General features: G+C 36.5%; 1 non-coding gene across 1 annotated transcript; it reads left to right on the forward strand.

Moving 5' to 3' along the window:
* Positions 1–798: 798 nt before the first annotated feature.
* On the forward strand, positions 799–871 carry Trnas-aga. Its single transcript has one exon. It is a non-coding gene; the product is annotated as a tRNA-Ser (tRNA).
* Positions 872–21,271: the final 20,400 nt, after the last annotated feature.

Below are 21,271 nucleotides of genomic sequence, written 5' to 3' on the forward strand. Positions count from 1 at the left end.
AATATATATATATATACAAAACAGATTTTATCATCACAATTCGTACCAATTCGTTTATTTTGGTAACCTAATTAAATTAACAACTACCGAAAAGCTTAACATTACATATAATTTGCAATTGGATTAGATGGAAAAATTGATGTGAAGATTTGCGAAAAAGTTACACGTCTTCTCAGTGAGAATCGAACTCACGACTCCTCGATCTCTAGTTGGGGCGCGTTACCACTACGCCATGAGAGGACTCATGAACGCATAAGTTAACCTGAATTCGATTTCAGCTCAATAATCACGTGGTCCTTTTTCGCAAAGTGCACCTCTTTCGGAAGAATTAGATGCCCATCCAAACACAGCGCATTGTTTTTTAGGTATAGGAATAGCACACTACACTAGCCAGCAACTGCGCTGGCTGAGGTTTATATTGTGTGGGCTTCCAATGGGTCGCGACGTTCTCAAACGACCGGTTACGGAACATGAGTCCGTTGCTCGATAAATACTTGTTTTTAATTATGAATCGTGGTTTACGGCCAACCAGCCGAGTGGAAGTTTAACAAATACCGAAAAGCTAAACATTACATATAATTTGCAATTGGATAAGATGGACAAATTGATGTGAAGATTTGCGAAAAAGTTACACGTCTTCTCAGTGAGAATCGAACTCACGACTCCCCGGGGCGCGTTACAACTACGCCATATATAGCGTTCTGTTTGGATGGGCATCTAATGGGTGCACTTTGCGAAAAAGGACCACGTGATTATTGAGCTGAAATCGAATTCAGGTTAACTTCTGCGTTCATGAGTCTTCTCATGGCGTAGTGGTAACGCGCCCCAACTAGAGATCGGGGAGTCGTGAGTTCGATTCTCACTGAGAAGACGTGTAACTTTTTCGCAAATCTTCACATCAATTTGTCCATCTTATCCAATTGCAAATTATATGTAATGTTTAGCTTTTCGGTATTTGTTAAACTTCCACTCGGCTGGTTGGCCGTAAATCACGATTCATAATTAAAAACAAGTACTAATTAAATTACTTTTAAGTCGGGTGGCCAATCAAGCTCAAGCTCAAGCTCATAATAAAATTACTTTAAGACAGTTTTGAATTCCTTTGGAAATTGTCTAAATTTAGGCGTTTTGAGCGGTTTTGAAGTATCTGCAAAACAAAAGTTTCATGCTTACTAGTGCCGCCTGGAAGCAAATGAAAAAATTTGCTCGAACAATGAAAGCCCTTAAAAAACTGTACAACTGTTTGCCGAAGATGCCATCCTTCTAAATGGTCAGAATCCTGAAATATTTGCAGAACAAACGTAAAAGTTCCATGCCCACTAGTGCCACCTAGCGGTTAAATTACGAATTAAATAAGGTAGCATCAGATAGCACTTTACCTCCAGAACAACTCAGTTGATAGTTGCCCTTCGTACGCGACAGACGTTTTTACTCTTTTCTCAAGCTTCTCGCGAAAGCTGTGGCGATATTCAAGATGTCTTCTTTTCAGAAGAATACTCTTGTAGTTGACTTCAGTGTTTTGCCGAAGCGTCCCCCAACGGATCAGGTGGAGGAGTTCCTCAGGGATATCGTTAAACTCGATATGGCCGACGTTAGGAGCATTCAACTGCACACTTTAAGGAACTGTGTGTATATCGAAATGCACAACGCAGGTCTACCCCTTTGCCTAGCGAAACTACACCATCTCCGATACACGATCGGGTACAACGGAACGAAGTACTTCATCCCAATATACGTGGATGGCCCAACAACTACCATCAGGATCCTCGATCTATCACCCCAGATGCCAAATTCAACAATATCCGACTACTTTTGACAGTACGGCAAAGTCATCTCCATCAGCAATGAAGTGTGGAGACATTATTTTTCGGGAACGCCGAACGGAGTGAGATTAGTGCGTATGCGAATGGAGAAGCCGGTGCCAACTTACAACCGTCGCTCGTTACCTATCCGAAAGGCGAAACATCTAAAACATCATCAACCGAAAAACAACAGAAACCCAGCTCTGTTAGTACTGCTACCGAGCAAGCGAACCACAATGATAATCAACCGATACAACAGCATCAAAATGACGTAGACGATGGCGATGAAGACGACGACGGTGACGACGATGACGACGGCAACAGCAATGATAGTGCTGCAGATGACGAATTCCAAACCACTACGAAGCGGCGACTGTCAACGAGAACGTCAAGCGATCAGAACGCTGTGGAACGAGCACTCAATAAGGATGAAAGAAGTCAAACAGAACAAGAGCGAAATAAACCATGCGAATCTCCTGATGCGAATTGGAGGGTAACCCGATATAGGAAATGTAAAAAAATGAATAATAATTCTTTATAAAACTTGGTAGAATAATTAATAATTTAATTTGTCGTTTGAATAATTAATTTACCAACATGAATTGTATTATTAACATTTATTCAATCGGACACGAATGCACCACACTGGTGTAAAGTGTCGATAATAAACAAATCAATCAATCAATCAATCAATCCAGAACAACTTTACTTAATGCTTTCTTTATTCTATTCAATATTTTTAAGTGCGAAAATGGCCGATGCCAATGGGCAACGGAAGCTGCGGAAAAACAATAATGGGAAGTCACAGTCGATGGGACCCAGATAGCCATAGTTGGAAACGCGCAGCTATTCAGCCTGCTCCGGTGGTAAAAGTCCACCTCACAGGTGACTTTTATTTCATGCGGCATCAAGCTTACCGTGCCTAAGAATGAATGGTTAGGGGGGCTCAATGAAACCTAACCGCAAACGGAGCCTGTGGAGTACCAGGGCTCCCTCTACAGTATTGTGCCCTTCCTGCGCTACTGGAGCAATTGTGCAGGCGATCTTGTGTTTCTCCGAGTTAATCGGCTGCCCTTCTTCAGTCTCAATCATGTCTCAAAGATGTAGTGTAAATTTTCACCTTTATGGTTTTGCATTCTGCGTTTTACACAGTGTATTCTGTTCTTTTTCGCCTTTGGCGACTTTCAATAGATATCGATATTTTTTTTTTCGCTGCTGGTCTTTTTCATGCTGAGATTGCAAAAAGGTTAATCCTGCCTAGTTTTGGTAGTGACTACGGTTAGGATAGCTTCGATCAATCATCAGCATACGATCAATCTTTGCAGACTCATGCAAAATGGTACATCCCAAGTTCAGAACCTTACTTTCGTAAGGGGAACTTCTATCTAGGTAAACTTATGGACCCAGTTTTAGCTACTTTAAGCAAACATGAAGTGGCACACTTGCGCTATATAACTGTACTTTAAGCAAACATGAAGTGGCACACTTGCGCTATATGCTCCACGCATGCGGCCTCGTTGATAACGCAATCATTACTACACTCATTTCTGAGTTAACTACCAGGGATGTATGTGCTGTCACAATCGATGTTTCTGTTGATGAAAAACGTCTATTGTTCGGTATATAGGCACGTGATGATCCATCCCCAACGGATGATTTCAAACTAGTTGTCGTACACTGCGTGACAAAAGGCCTTCCGCTGATTGTGGGTAGTAGTGCCAATGCTCATCACATCATCTGTGCAGCTCAGTTATCTATTTGAGAGGCTCTAGTCTGATGGAATACTTAAGCTGTACAGATCTTGGATTACTTAACATAAGCAATCGCCCAACCATCATGGTATCTCAGAGGCGAATGGCACCAGTTAAAACCTCTATAATAAATAATAAATAAATAAATCATGGTATCTACTAGAGAAGAAGAGTTAGACATAAGTCACGAGTTGATGAATTGACATGTATCAGATGATAAATCATTATCTGATCATCGCTAAATCTTTTTTAAATACATTGAATTGTAACTGCGCAGACTTTGCGTTTTAGGAAAGATTGCGACCAAATTTCATGGATATTCTCCGTTCATTGAAAATCCAAGTTATTTGGATAATGCCGTTGATACTATTACATTCTACATAAATGAAGCTTTCGAAAAAGCATGTCTTCAGTGGTCTGTGAAGACTACAAGACTATGGGGTCCCTCATGTTGGAATTCCGATCTGACAAGACTCAGGAAACAATGTAGAAGGAGTTGGAACAGACGACGTTCAGCTGTATCGTCTCGCGAGGCTTACAAGAAGGCTCTTCGTTCTGCTGAACGATTCACCTGGAGAAACTTCTGCACAAATGTTTCCTGTTTGAGTAAAGTTAGTCGGCTTTACAAAATCATTGCAAAATTTTAGGATTTCCAAGTGAACGAAATTTGCTTACCTAATGATGACTTTACTTCTTCTGATGAAGAAGTTTTAGAATGTTTATTCAATACACATTTACCCGAATGTGTGGACATATCATCTACGGATGAACCAAATATCTTTTCATGTAGTTATGTGTCTCTTGCTGCGGCTCGCAATATCGTGACTACTGAATCGATTCAATGGACACTTAATAGTTTTGCTCTTTTCAAGTCTCCAGGAGCAGACGGGATTTATCCTGTTCTGCTTCAAAAGGGATTTGAGTTTATCAAACATGTTTTGAAAAAGCTACTTGTAAGCAGTTTTGCTACCGGATATATTTCCAGATCCTGGTGTGATGTTACTAGAAGAAACGAATTCTAATTGGAATTTTCATAAGTTGTCCCGAATTCGAATCAAAATGTCCGGAATGTGAGGCAAAATTGAGGGAGCGTCCGGAATTAAAAACATGAAAAGTCCAAACATTCCCATTTATTTTAAATTATTCACGTTAAGCAATCAAAATCTTTACTTAACATTCGAAAGTTAGGTGTTCGTAATACGAATCAAAACGGTATTAGGGTCAACGTTGCAGGAAGAGACTGGCAGCTACACTTTATTGGGTCACGTGGTGCTGTGGAGGGTTGCAGGTAGCAAGACAGCTACGTCATGCGAATGAGGGTCCGTGATTGTTGTTGTTGTTTGGTCATTCGTCCCTTAGGAGAGTCCGTGAGTAAAGGCTCCTCCAAACAGACGCGGGTTTTTTACGGCGACAGTGACTAACAATCGCAGCGATTTCGCTACATGTAGAGTATGATGAGCGTGTCTGAAACACAGTGACGCGATTTCGCAATGATTTTCGCCGCGTCGATCTAGATGGTTTCATTCAAGAGTGCTTACAGCGCACAGTGCTTCCCCCATAGGCAATACATCCAAAAGTTCAACTTCAACGAATCGTGATATTTATTCAATGATATCATGTTAAAAACTTGTAGAACAAGGTTCCACAAACATTTTTGCTGAACTTATACTTTTACGTTTCGATATGGGTCATTTAAGTGAGATGAGTTAAGTGGAGATATAAATCATAAAAATCTAAATATTTTTAACACTTTCATCACGCTATCAGAAATGTTAATGATACGCTAGCAATGGCACTGGTTTTTCACTGTTTTTCGATCTCAACTAAAAATAAAATTAAAATTTGTATATTTTGTTTGGAAACTACAACGCTGACAAACAGCCTTGATTCGAAAAACTCAAAATTCTAGAAACATTCACTGAGCCGAAAAAAATGTTTCCCCTCCACATCCCTCCATGCGTTCTTCTTTGAAACTTACCTTTGTAGTTTTATTACATTTTGCACATAAATGCAGCTGCGATCGTTTGCGACCGGATCGGTGGTAACCGCTTAAGTGTCATATGTCCAGTTTACCAAAACATATGTTGCGACGACTGCATCCATCGAAACGCCCCTCGAACGCATAGAAACCATCCATGCGAATGAGTGGGGAAATGTCAGTACAAAGGAGAATAGAAACAGCTTATCATTGTTGATTGATTGATGTGGAAGCAGAATCATTTACTAAGAAGTAAATTATAATCTATTAACTATTTCTATATCCCTTTTAAAACTAAATATTTACAGATAGCGCCTTGAATTACTCTATATTAAATATAAAAAATTGAATTTGTTTGCCTAGTAGGAGACCAAATGTAAGTAACATAAAATATACCATACGCGTATCTCTAACTATCTCTAATAAATTTATAGCTTTGAGCTGATCTCATCGGGGACATAGATGAGTTTTGCTGAAAAGACCTTCGAAAAGCCAATACGTCTTTACAACATAACTTGATTTAAAACAATTCTTAGCTGTCAAATATACTAATTTTAGTTTGAAATGTATAATCATATTAGGCTGCTCAACAATATATGTAGAAAGCCTTAATTGTACCGCTTCTGCGACTTTGTTCACCCTTCTGGTACATGTAAGTGAATAAAGCTGAAATCATGTTAAAATCACTCAATTCAATACGTGGAAGGGGAGGGGTGGAAACCTTTACACCTCCCCCTCTTATCAGAAGAAATGCTTTGTATGTAGAATACTAATACATATCAAATTGCAATTATTTTTGACTAATTAACCGACTTTCGTATTATTGACCGCCCTTCTATGTGGCTGGAACCACTGTGCAGCGACACAACAACGAAATCGCAGCGATTTTTCATCATGAAAAAAAGCGTTGATTTTGGGGAGCCTTAAAATCCGAATCCTAGACTTAAGTTGATTATCATATCAAAATACTAGGTCAAATTAGACAGAGCTAGCAGCTAGAAGAATACTCAAAAAGGACGAATTGCAATTTATGTGATCCAATAAAGCACGTACGGTGTATAAAGGTTGATTTGGTGCGCATTGATTAATTTAACTTCCGGAACTGACTATAATTTCCTCTCGGATTTTTCTCATAACAGAGCCCTCAACTCCCCATATGAGTTTTCTTCGAGTGACTTAGGTGGTTGATTCATTACAAAAAAATTAAATAAATTATGAGCTATACAATGCCTTGTGGAAAAAAAGGTTGAGAAACCTAATTTTTGAGTAACGTTGGGTTGTCAGTTGAGTTGTCTTCATACAGTGTTTTGAAGAACTACATACGGCCAAAGTGGTTCAATAACATAAGTTCCGAACATAATTTCAAATTTCCAAAAACCTCTTGCACCATTTTGATCAATTTTCCATAGCAGACTTTGTCAAAAAACAAATACCTGACATATTTTTGTGTGTTGTGGTTCTCCTATGGACATCGGATTTACTCCGGAAACACAGAAAGCTTAAAACAATAATCAAACGAGATTATGAAAATAGAATATTTTTCAGCTAATTTGATTTAAAGTTGTTTTTTGTTTTCCGATCTAGTATTTTTCATGCAATATACTCGTTTTTAAGATGATCAATTTTTGCAGTATACACTCTTATCATCGATAAAGACCTGCGATATGGATTGAACGTACGAACGATGGTTTGCAATAATGTCATTATTTTATTGAAAAGCCCACATTCCCCAGATACTTGCGAAAATTGCAGCTTATGTTATGTGCTGTGAAGCAACGGGTGCACGTCTGTTCGCGCCAAATTTGCTGGCGTGCCAATTAACAGCTAAATCCTTCTTCAAGTCACGGACAGCTGCTAGAATTTGAGTTTCAGTTAACTCAGATAAAGATGGGTTATGTGAAACCCGCACATAATATCTACTCTAGTACAATTGATATTAGTGTGCGGATCTTAGCAAAAGAACTTTTATTTATTGAAAACATGTAATTGAAAGCATAATGAAGACTGCGTTTATGTAAAGGAAAAAAACGTTTTAGAACTTACCTTCGTAGTACCAGACACATTCAATACAAAGAAACCAACATTTTTGTGTTTCTGTTTTGTGATCTTAATATTTTTAAGTATTTTAAAAATTTAGTATAAAGAACAACTGATGCACATTCATGATTTCTTTTGGCATTGGAGGTTGACATTGGCATTGGAAGTGCTCATTGAACACTAAGCTGAGAAGCAGGTTGAGTCCCAATGAGAACGTAATGCCAAGAAGAAGAAAAGCGAACGGTATTAATTATTTTTTCTACAAAAATTCTGTGAAATTTCACCAAAATTCGGTAAAACTTTACCGATTTTCGTTAAAGTATATGGTTTCAATTTCGGTTATTTTTTTTTACATTATTCTGGTGAAAAAAAAAACAAACAACAAACTCTTAGCAGTTCAGATTTTGATAAAAATGGCCTAAGACAATAAGCTGGTTGCTATTATTCCTTTTCATTTATCTAAGGAATACTATTGGAAATCAAATTTGTAAAAAATATTAATCGAACTGGTTTGGGGAATTTCCATTATAGGAACTACAACCATGCCTCCACTAATGGAACAGTATTGCTAGGTTTTTTTTAACCCGTATAGGCCTCAGTGAAAGCAAAAATTCCAAAACCCTTACCGCTCAGCGAATTCCCAATGGATTTAAATGATTTTTTATCAGTATACTGGCACACATATCTAGTTTCTAGAAGTGGACAGAGGAACGCGGAAATGTTCATGTGGCTGGAGTTATTCCGGTGGATCACTGGATCAGGTCGGGAGAGAAGGATACTGTGCGTTTGTGCCCTTGGAGATAGGCAAATTTCAAGGCACAGATAATTTCCGGAATCGGCTAGAATGTGGCCACTACATGACGGAATTTTTTAGAAAATTGCATCAGTGTAAACCTTTTGAGAAACGATTGAATTGAATAACTATGAGTTTTGCATTTGATTAATCCTACAAATGACCATTCTCAGGTCTCGGGACGCCTCAAACTTACGATAAAGTGCACAACTTGTATCTGAACATCTGTGTCAAGCTTATGGGAACGCATTTTAGTGCACAACTATGTTTGATTTCTACTTTTCGAGAATTGAAACGGTTAAGTATCCAACAAATCTATAGCCGGTTCTTCAGGGCATTAAGTCCGAAAAGCCACATCCGCACTATGGGCGGTTTCCATACAGACTGGCGGCCAAAAATATTGTTTCCATCTCATGTCGTTTTCATGAGTTTAGTGATAAAAATTTGATGTTTCGTTTTCAAAAACAATTTTTCGAGACTAACTTTTGAATAGGTCCTATAGCGAAATAATAAGTTTTGTTACTAATGATGTATATACGCCATTTATGCGATTAACGTTGTGCAAACCATTAAAAATATTATAACTTACAAATAAATGATGATATGAATGATTTTTTAGCTGGATTGAATTATTTTTTAGCTGTTTTTGATAGAAAAAGGTTAAAACATTGGAAAAATTTAAAAAGCCCTGAATCAAAAAAGTGCAAATTTGTGCAGCTAAATTCTTCACGATTCTTTAATTTACATCTCAAAGTACCCTTGGAAATAAATTTTAGCCTGGGACAAAAAAGTATGAGATGTGTAAAGTGTCGATAAAAAATCAAATATATTTTTTCCAGTGCACTCCCCGCATTTTTCCGACCTAAGCTACGAATTTTTATTTCGTTAAATTTTTCTAAGATAGCTTTATGAATAAGCTTTCGGACAGTGTATAAAGATCTATGTAAAATATTACGATTATGCAGTATATTGTATTCAATATGCACCTTGTGTTTATTTTGAATTTTTGCTTTTTCTTAAAAACTCTAACTTTGACATACTGCATCAATTGAACTATAAAAGGTCTTGCCCTTATATTCCAGGAATTTCTTAATAGAAGTGTTTACTATGGAATGATGTACAAGAAAAACCTATCAGAGCAAGTCATTTTTTCGATTATTGGCCACCTGATCGCCCATAGTGATCCGGTATATTTTAAGCGGTGCAAAACTCTTCATTTATAGTGTTGAATATCAGATCTTAATGATTTAAGAAAATTAAAATGGTTGTCATTGCAAATAAATAAAGGTAACTTGGCATGTCCCAAAAAATAGCCCTTTTTTACCCGACTTGAACCAGTGACTCAGCGGAATAACTCCGGTTACAGGAATATTTCCGAGTTCCTTAGGCTACTTTTAGAAACTAGAAATGTGGGCCAGTGAACTGACAAAAAATCTTTTGAATCTGTTAAGAATTCGCTGAGCGGTGAGGGTTTCAGTATTTTTGCTTTCACTCAGGCCTATGCGGGTTTATAGGTGCAAGGGTATCGCAGACATATTTTGAAATACATGATTTTCGTGCATGTTGATAATAAAAGAATTTCTTATATTTTGACTGATACGTTAAAATCACATATTTAATTATGTAATAGCACATTTTGATGACTTTCCTTAGTTCCCAAATGGTATACTTGCCCTACATACCTTATTTATTGAACTGTACCGAGAAAACAGTATAATCAATGTTTAGTAAGAACTGAACTATAGCCTGAAATAATTCGTCTTACAAATTATTTTTCTCTGGCTACGTTCCGAACAAAAAAACAATCATCATAAAAGCATAATGTCTAACAATTGTGAAAACTGATCTAAGATACCAAACTTTTCCTCACACTTCTTTCTGTTCTTGTGCTTCTAGATATGTTCTTGCGTAAAGTTGTCGGTACATCTGTGGCAAGAAAGACAGATACCTACTCCACTCATCTGCTGCATAACTTATTGGAAAGTTGTTTCCATCTTTTGCTTCGACATGGCTCTAAGATTGAGACAAAACAAACCGTCCTAATTCTTCATTCTATACGCTTGAGGAAACTTTTGTTATAACTTATTAATTACCGGAAATTGAAATATTTTCTCGAATCCGGCTGAACAACTAAGGAATGAGAGCATCCGTCTGCTCAGCTCCCTCAATTTTGGAGAGCTTTGCACACTTCAAACAACATTGGTCTTATTATTTACTCTTCTGTGTTCCCTGGGAGAAAATGATATTCATTCGGTCGACCATCACCAGCTCAGCCCGAAGGCAAGCTCAGACAATAAGTGCCGGTTGGCGTGAGAAAACGAAGGGTAGGAAAAACTTTATTATTACTGCATTCGAAAGGAGGAAAGAAATGCTTCAAAGGAAGAAACAACCACTTTCCTTCGACAGTTCCTACTGTCTTGGAGCTTCTACTCGTATTGAAAAAAAAAAAAACTAAAACTGCTCTACTGGTGGATCTGTTTTACTGAAAGCGGATAGTGGGCTTTTCAAAAACAAGAAGATACATGATTGGGGCATGAGTGGCTGAGAATGATGGCAAGAGAATACATCTGGAGGCTAGATCGATGAATTATTCAGCGTATGGTCTGAGGAAAACTTTTGTGCTCGAATTGTTGTGATCAAATTAATACTGCTCATTCATTCTGGTAGCATATTCTAGTAGGAGTTTTATCAGAAGGATTTGGTTGGAAGAACAACAAACAACAGCAAACCAAGTCAAATAACTGTTGCACGTTGCGTTGGCGGTTTTGTCAAAGAATGTGAATTATCTCGTTTGAAGAGAAAATCAAATACTTTTGGTCAAAAGTTGGTCACCTCTCATATACGACAAGTTTTAAAATTAGGTTTTGGGTACCAAATCAAGACGATTGAGGCTTCTAATTATGGAATGAATATCATATGAAAAAAATACAAGTTGTTACTAGCTGTTATAATACCAGGAAGAAAGCTTTGCAGAGAATTAAAGTTTTGAAAAAGATTCTGAAGCATTGTGGAGCATTAATGCGTTATATGAGTTACATAGAATATCCAATGTTGAAGTATATATTAATAATAATTTTTGAAAGAAATCGTTGCAATCTTCTATTTCCACGATTATCATTAAATGCGTAGTCGATGGAAACTTCGTTAGTTGTAGATTTATTTATCTATATTACTTCCTTCGATAATATTTTACCGGAAATGAAACCACTAAGCGAACGAGGCCTTCCTTTACCGATTGATAAGAGTTCTTCAACAGCTACAAAGCAAAACCATGCTTAAGGTGTTAGGGTTCGATTCTTGGTCGGATGAGGACTGACAGCATTTTCTTTCCGTTCACATATTCTTTGTTACTCATTGGTACTATACCAAGAAGGAATATTCAGAATCATTTTCAAAATTGTATTTCCTCTGCAGAGTTTACCTTCTGGTATAACAACAGCTAGTCCATTTTGGTAAAGCATACAACATGGCTGGCCTGAAAATTTGTTTGAATATCAAAAGCTTGTTCTTGAGACAAAGTTTTGATTTTCTATTAATGTGTGGATCATTGTGATTATTGAATGTTGAGGGTTTTATCTAGCATGAGCGCTAGATACTTAACTTCATCTGATCAATTTATTGGAATCCCTCTCATAGTGACAACATATCTACTTGCGTACACGAATTCTGTCTGCTCTTGGAAGTTTTTTTTAAACTACCTAAAGCAATAAAACAGTTCTTCTCAGTACTAAAATAAAAAAAGGTACTCTTCAGTGTTACAAAACAGTACTTTAACGTACCGTTTTTTCTACTATTGATCCCTTTACGATTCTTGTTTGGACCCGTGCCTTCGATTTTTCGTTGGACCCGTTGGTGAAAGCTAGCGGTGGTAATCCTTCTTGGACACCGTCTTAGGAAAAAACCTATCGAAGGTAACGTCTTCTTTCGTTTATACACTAAAAAAGGTTGCAAGCACAAACAAAAAGAATCTTTGAATTCACAACTTCCTTCTAAAACAGTGGGGTTCGTTTCTCTGGAATGCGAATCTTCTTCCAAGGGTGAAATGAATAATATTGATAATTGCATCAGAATGAGCAATTAGTTCGATGCTCTAGGCAAATTTTCCCAACGCCAAATCGAAGCAATCTCTACTTTGAGCCAATTAAATTTATCTGGAAAGTCATAAACACGCATCAGAATTAATATATGATAGATTTTATTAACACCCAATAAAGACTATATGAAGGTCCAATAAGGTTGAAATAATAACCATATTGAAGTCGTTTGAATTTCACATATAACTTACTGGACATCGTATACCGATTAAGTCATTGAAAAATCAGATAATTGGTATATGATTTTCATTGTGAAAAAAAAATCTGTGTTCATACTTAGTGACACGATGGCGGACACTGCATACAATTTGCTGGCAGATTATGGATCGTCGTAAAGTTCTTGTTTTTAAAGGTAAGCTGGCAAATCAGCTTTTCAATAATTATATATGTTATGTATATATTTTACAATGTTGAACCATTATTTATTACATTATTTAATACTCGTTGAAGAATTCTAATTACATATAGCTGAGAACTTGAAGAAATTCTGCTTGAGGTGAGTTGTTTTATTCGGCAGTTAGTTTTGAGCTTGAATTTTGTAACCATGATTTTATTGTTTTATATTTTGTACCGACCATACTGCAACAAAAATCCCTTTTGTTCAAGTTCCAGTAGTAACTAATACCCGGATGATAAAAGATTTGAAGGCTGGAGAAGTACTTGGTACATCTTAAACCATGTCAACGATTTTTTTTTCGTAGATCCTAATATGTTATGTTAAATAAATAATTTTAAAATGTACTACTTGGACGTATTTATATTTTTGCAATTTTATTTCAAATGATCATGTAGTAAATGCCATTTGAAAGCCAATTCTGTTTTATTAAAGAAACAATTATTACCTAGAGTAGTGTTTGATCCTTCGGCCTTGACGCTTGTTCCTGTGGGGGCGGGCGATGAGGGCAGGATCAAATATGTCGCGCGTCGGTAGTAGAGTAGTGAAAAAGTGCGCGGTCCGTTAGTAGTGTTTAATCTATTGATCGTGTCGCTTGCTCCTGCGTGGGCGAGTGACGAACACTTGTTCGGCGTACAATACGATTATTGAATTATTTCGCGGATCTGGTTAGGCGTGATTATATCATTGATCGCATCACCAAACATTGGTGACTCCCAGATCTCTACCTTAACCCACTAACCCAATATCCTTTCCATGACAACCGTGAGGAGATGCAGAGGTGATTTCGGTCTCTAGTAACAACGGTAGTCACACTAACATTCCTTCCCTTCCCCGTTGACCGTAAGGACGTGACCGGCGCCATTATTGACTTTAATATTTTGAGCTCTCGATTTGTGCACATTCACTGCATACAATTTCCTGCAGATTATGGATTTACGACGAGTTCTTGTTTTTAAAGGTAAGCTGGCAAATCAGCTTTTCAATAATTATATATGTTATGTATATATTTTACAATGTTGAACCATTATTTATTACATTATTTAATACTCGTTGAAGAATTCTAATTACATATAGCTGAGAACTTGAAGAAATTCTGCTTGAGGTGAGTTGTTTTATTCGGCAGTTAGTTTTGAGCTTGAATTTTGTAACCATGATTTTATTGTTTTAGATTTTGTACCGACCATACTGCAACAAAAATCCCTTTTGTTCAAGTTCCAGTAGTAACTAATACCCGGATGATAAAAGATTTGAAGGCTGGAGAAGTACTTGGTACATCTTAAACCATGTCAACGATTTTTTTTTCGTAGATCCTAATATGTTATGTTAAATAAATAATTTTAAAATGTACTACTTGAACGTATTTATATTTTTGCAATTTTATTTCAAATGATCATGTAGTAAATGCCATTTGAAAGCCAATTCTGTTTTATTAAAGAAACAATTATTACCTAGAGTAGTGTTTGATCCTTCGGCCTTGACGCTTGTTCCTGTGGGGGCGGGCGATGAGGGCAGGATCAAATATGTCGCGCGTCGGTAGTGGAGTAGTGAAAAAGTGCGCGGTCCGTTAGTAGTGTTTAATCTATTGATCGTGTCGCTTGCTCCTGCGTGGGCGAGTGACGAACACTTGTTCGGCGTACAATACGATTATTGAATTATTTCGCGAATCTGGTTAGGCGTGATTATATCATTGATCGCATCACCAAACATTGGTGACTCCCAGATCTCTACCTTAACCCACTAACCCAATATCCTTTCCATGACAACCGTGAGGAGATGCAGAGGTGATTTCGGTCTCTAGTAACAACGGTAGTCACACTAACATTCCTTCCCTTCCCCGTTGACCGTAAGGACGTGGCCGGCGCCATTATTGACTTTAATATTTTGAGCTCTCGATTTGTGCACATTGAGAATGGTTAGCTAATCCCAAGCCCCATTCATTAAATCTCTGTGCAACTTCGATTGTTCTGGTCAATCACGGAGTAGCATGATGAATGATGAACATGATGAAAAAAACGAATTTAGTACTATACCATTTAATTCCACTAGAGTTTGTATCCTTTGACAGATACGCGTATTTCGACCTCAACTGTAAGGTCGTCTTCAGTGTCGTGTACTAGACTCGTCTAGTACACGACGCTGAAGACGGCCTTACAGTTGAGGTCGAAATACGCGTATCTGTCAAAGGATACAAATTCTAGTGGAATAAAATGGTATAGTAATCAATTCGTTTTTTTTTCATCTACTAAACAGCTCGAAGATTTATGATAATTATTACCTATATTAGTTTCGAATGAAATGTATAAATTTTGTCTATGATACCAACTTTCATCGGATTCCATATCCATCATCTTTGTGCTTAAAAGGTATGTGATTTTCATAATGAACTCTATCTAAACGATTTCTTAATAAGAGCTTTATAAAAAGCATTATGGAAAAAAGCTATATGATTTTTTGTAATGACTTGAACATGATTTCTTCTCATAGTGTAGCCCAGGCTCTTTGATTCAAGTGAGGAAGCAAAGAGTGCCGCCTATCATGCGCAGCTGTTCCGAATTTGGGGTACCGTCGGACGGGGCTACTTTTGATTCCAGGGGCTACTTTGGACACTCACCTTCTGTATTTATTAGCAGCGTAAATATTAATCTGAGCAATTTTGTGTCTTCAGCACTTTTATTAACCAATATATGCTCTACCACTAGTCATGATTTTTTCTTGGAACAACATCAACAATAACAGGATAAACAAGAAAACATTTCAAAAAAGCCCGAATATATATTCACAAGGTATAAAACATTGGCTATACAAACATTGTTCGAATTTTACCCATGTCTTGGGAACTTATTGGGAGCATCACAAAACTATCGAATCGTCATGTTTCATGAAAATCTTGTGTTTTGTTTTGCTTAAAATTGTTGTTTTATTAAAATAATTGATCAAAGGTCTTATTTTTGCGACCTTAATTTTATTATAATGTTTTGGTTTGGGTATTCTACAACTTAAAAAAATAAAATAAATGTTTGTAAAAGTGAGTAGACATAAAACACATATATTTCAATACGCACCAATGCCAAATTCAAAACATAATCTCTAAAAAAACTATTTTTCGTCATATTTTACATGAATTTGTAGCACAGAACAGTTGCATCCTTCAAATGTCTAAATTAAACTACTCTTAAGCCAGCTCTAAACTGCTAAGAAGCTAAAAGCATATTACAAAAGCAAACTTACTTCTGTACGATCTTGCTAAACTTTACTTCATAGATTGCATTTTTAATGAAAATTACTTACTGGTATTAAATAAGTTACCGGTATTAATGTGATCCTTCAACATATCGTTCATATAACAGTAAGAATAGAAAAAAAAGAGTTTTTGTACATAACTCATTTATCATCACAGTACCTAGTAGTTACGTCGTTCGTTTATGTCAACTTGAAAATCGAGCATTCGTAACTGATAGTTCCATTTAAGAGGAAGTTGAATATTTAAGTTTCATACTGCAAACTGAGAATAGTGAATGGCATGTTTTGCCGAAATTTGTTATATATGTGTAATTGATTCTAGCTTTGCAATTTTCTACATTAAGTTTATCAATGAAAAACGTTCCATAACATCACAGTGGACGACAATTTATTGAATCAGTTTGAAAGTTATAAAAAAAATCATTTCATTAGCAAATTGTGAAAATGTCCAAAGTAGCCCCTTTTTTGTCTTGAAGGGCACACTTTTTTCGCTATTCAAGCATTTTTGTTATTTCTTGATGGATTTGCCTCATATTTTGCACATTTGTTACGTACATATACAACTTAAATATAGGCAAAAATTATCAACATCTATCCATAATTCTAAGAGTTACAAATCCTCAAAGTTAAAGAATGTGGAAATAATGTCAAAAGAAGCCCCGTTTGACGGTATTTAGGCAATCTTGAACTCCATTAGGTGAATCAAGGTTTCCTTCCAAATCGCAAAGAAAGGATACTGTCGCGTTTTGCCAGAAACTCTTAAAGATCGCGAACTTCTTCTCAAACGTCTTAAAGAGAAGAAGCACAATTGTTTTACTTATGACGACAAAACTGAACGTTTGTTCAAAGTCGTCTTGAACGGTCTCTCAAGTGACTATAAGTCACCTGAAGAGATCAAAAATGGAATAAATGATTTACTTGGATTTTCTCCAGTCCAAGTAATCATTATGAAAAAGAGAACCCAATCTGAAATTGTTCGAAAAGAGCTTTCTCAAGAATATTATTTAGTTTACTTTAATAAAAAAGATCTAAATAATATTAAAGCTTTAGAAAAAGCTAGACTTATGTTCGAAGTCCGTGTGACATGGTAACACTTCCAGAAACCTCGAGGAAATTTCCAGAACCCCACTCAGTGCCGTCGGTGCCAAAAGTGGGGTCATGGAACAAAACATTGCCGCATGGATGCTAAATGTATGATTTGCGGAGGTTCTTCTCACGCTAAGGACGTCAGTCCAGTGAAGGATGATACCAAAAAGGTTGATTACGCGAATTGGGGGGGCAATCATAAGTCAAACTTTTGGAATTGCGCTTGGCGTAGGCGAATCGTCGAGGCTCGTGCCAGGCAGATGCACGGTAATGTTCGTTACGATAATGATCATTTCCGGAATTCCCTTGGTAGAGTATCGAACAATGCTCATTTTTCAGTTAACGATCGCTTGATTAAGAATCAATCCATCAGGAAGATTATAATTACGCTCATTAACAAACTAATTTTCTTCGACTAGTAGCCGTTCCAGTCTTTTAATTTCGAATGGATCTACTCAAAGCAAAACCTATGCCAATATAGTGTCAAGTAATTTGAACTCCTCCCCTATTTATACTACGAGTGACCATTCTCATTGATTTAAATCAAATGGTAAAAATCCTGCCACCACAGGAAATTTATACTCTGCCTCTTCGTCTACCGAAAATTCTAACGGAAAATCATCAGATAATGTATCTACTTCAAGTAATATGTCTCCGTCTGTCTTTATTTTTCTAAATGATCAATTGAATCAAATGATAGATGCAATGTTCAAAGCCACCGCTATGACTGAAGCAATCCAAATTGGTGTAAAATTTACCAATCAAATTGTTATTGGGTTACGTTTTTCTAATGGATACAATAAATAATAATTTAAATATTTTAAATTGGAATGCTCGTTCTTTGAATGTTAAAGAGACGAGCTATCTAATTTTATAGCAGCTAATAACAGACATATATAAGTTAAAACTGAAACTTATTTGAAACCTGGATCCAAACTCAAAATATATGAAAACTTTTTTGTTTATCTTAATGATCGACTTGATGGGGCATGTGGGGGAGTTGCAATCATCATTCATAGGCGTATAAAGCGTTTTTTTTTTCAAAATCTCAATTGACTCAGAACAGCTCCGAACACGTTCGAGAATCACTGCGAGTAAACCAGCGCTCTGACGCTCGGGAGCATTTGACTTTGTTTTTGTTCTAGTTCAGAAAAAATATTCGCCACTTTCCATCACTGGTCAAAATTGACTGGTAATAAGTCATTTGTTTTGTCATTGGTGTCTTCAATGTCAAATATCGCTCATGGAATAATTTACAAAGTAATTCCAACGGCAGAATTTTATTTGATGAGTGCTCCTCAGGATATTTCTCATTTCAATACCCTGATAGTCCTACATGTTTTCGAAAATTTCTGGGAGACTGATTTGGAATAGGTGTACATTATCATTAAAAATTTCAAAAATATGAAAGCCCTTGGCGACTATGGAATATCCTACATCCTTATCAAGAAATTTCTAAAGAGTAGCTTATCATTCTTAGTTGATATAATAAACAAATGTTTTCATTTGGCACATTTTTCTGACAAATGGAAAATGCTAAGGTTGTACCAATTTTAATACCGTACAAAAATCCTGCTGAAATTTCTAGCTATCGCCCGACCAGCTTACTCTCCTTCATCAGTAAACTTTGTGAAAAGGTCATTTTGAACAGAATGATGGTCTACATCAATGAAAATTTAATTATTGCCAATGAACAGTTCGGAGTCCGCCTTGGACATTCGACCACGCATCAACTTTTACGTGTAACAAATTTGATTCGTTCCAACAAATCTGAAGGCTATTCTACTGGTCTTGCTCTTCTAAATATAGAAAAAGCATTCGATGGTGTTTGGCATAAAGGCTTGATTGTAAAATTTAAAGCTGTACAGTCACCCCTCAGTAATGGATAGCTCAAATCATTCGATTTGATCACAGGTGATTTGATATATCAATGATCTTGATGGAACAGCTTGAATAATAATAATCTGGATAATCTTCCCAGTACTACCAGAATCCTCATTTACCATTATTTTCAGGATTTTCGTACTCTTTTTTCTTTTAGGTTGTTCATTACAAATTGATTTCAATATTGCTTTACAAATTCTCCCAATAAAGATGGTGTTCTTGAACTCATTTGTCTTCAATTTGTGTAAGAATATTTCAGTATCGATGACGATGATGAAGTTTAGTTGAAATACTAATAAAGATGATTGTATAAAAATCGGTAATTTCAAATATTATAATTGTTATTTTCCTCCATCTAGCCACTGTTTACTGAATGGATTTGAATTTAGTGAATAATTATGGAGGTTCTTAACAAATTAAGGTATTTTGTTGATCATATTTACTGATATCTGTTTCTTTAACACGAAAAATTAAAAAAAATTCTCTAATATAAAATTTTTTCTCTTTACTGTAGTTTAAAACCCTTTTTTAAATATATTTAAAAATTGTTTGAACTCATTGTTGTTAGATTTATCAATCCGAACTTGTTTTTGGTTTTAACAAAAGCAAAAGTAATTCAAAACAAATTTAACTTAAATTTAATCAAATTAAATTTATACTGCGAACCAAAATTATGTAACTTAAACAGGAAATATGTTAGTTGAAACTGTTTTCCAAATGATTTTTGAGCGCAATGGTATATCAAACTATCATTCGTCTGAATAGCCTGACGTTTCAGTCAGCAATTAATATCAAACTTTGAATTTCTGGATTTGAATGTTTCGTTTTAGCCCAATCGCTGAGGAAAACAATTTAAAAAATTAAGGGGTGGGGGTGATTGATATGCTACGTATTTTCCAAGGGGGGGTATCAGCATTTGTGACGAAATGCTAAGAGGGGGGAGGGGGTGTTAAAAATCATTGAAAAAATGCTACGTCATTTGTGGACGGCCCCTAAGACGATTCCGAAACAAACGTCAAAACATGTTTTCACTTGCACACCATTCGATTACCTGGCAGATAAATTGCTGTTATAGAGTTTTGATCCATAATGTTAGCCGATTTGATCCATAATAGGGATCTTCTTCTCCCTCTGATCCACAACTGTGGGGCGGACATCATTTGAAATTTATATCGATATCGACACTTTTTCCTAAATAACCGTGAATTTTAAGGTGTATTCTCAAAAACATCTATGTTCTGCAGTACCAGGGAGGTTATTTTGTTTTATACAGCGTCACCATGTTTTATAATCTTATTTTATTCTGAAAAATGACCCTTAGTTGATCCATAACTGTGGGGTGACAGTACATACATTTTTAGAATAATCCAAAGTAATTTGTCAAATCTACACTTCAGGTTAATTATCAGAACTCCAGATCTGAAAGACTTCCTGTAAGAGCTGGTGTTCCTCAAGGCAGCATTTTGGGACCAATATTATACAATATTTTCACATCTGACTTACCTGAGTTACCTCAGGGATGTCAAAAATCCTTGTTCGCGGATGACACAGGCCTCTCCGCCAAAGGACGAAGTCTGCGTGTCATCTGTAGTCGATTGCAAAAAAGTTTGGATATTTTTTCTTCATACTTTCAAAAATGGAAGATTTCTCCTAATGCTTCCAAACCTCAACTAATAATATTCCCACATAAACCAAAAGCTCTTTATTTGAAACTTTCAAGTAGACATGTTGTCACGATGAGAGGGGTTCCAATAAATTGGTCAGATGAAGTTAAGTATCTAGGGCTCATGCTAGATAAGAATTTAACTTTCAAAAATCACATTGAGGGCATTCAAGCTGTTCGCGCTGTTAACCGTGGCCAACTCCGGTCGGGTCGGAATGGACTGTATTTTTCGGATGAAGGGAATCAACACCACTGATTCTGCTAGTCCACAGTACACTTTATTTACTTCACCTTCACTACTGTTCACTATTTACACTTCACTTTTCACTGTTCACTCGATGTAAATCACGCGGAGGTTAAATCAAGACTAACTCCTAGTGCGGAGCGGTGCGGTATTTATATCAGTTCATTCCTGTTCTAGAAGTTTCGACGGTTCTCATTCTCGAAGGTGCTCATTCTCGAAGCTTCTGGAACAGCACTCACTGACGGAACTCACTGGAACTCTCGTCGGGGAATACACCCATAGGGAACTCACGGCACTTGAGT

Source organism: Aedes aegypti, chromosome 1 (genome assembly GCF_002204515.2).
Source record: "Aedes aegypti strain LVP_AGWG chromosome 1, AaegL5.0 Primary Assembly, whole genome shotgun sequence".
In the NCBI taxonomy this organism is placed as follows: Eukaryota; Metazoa; Arthropoda; class Insecta; order Diptera; family Culicidae; genus Aedes; species Aedes aegypti.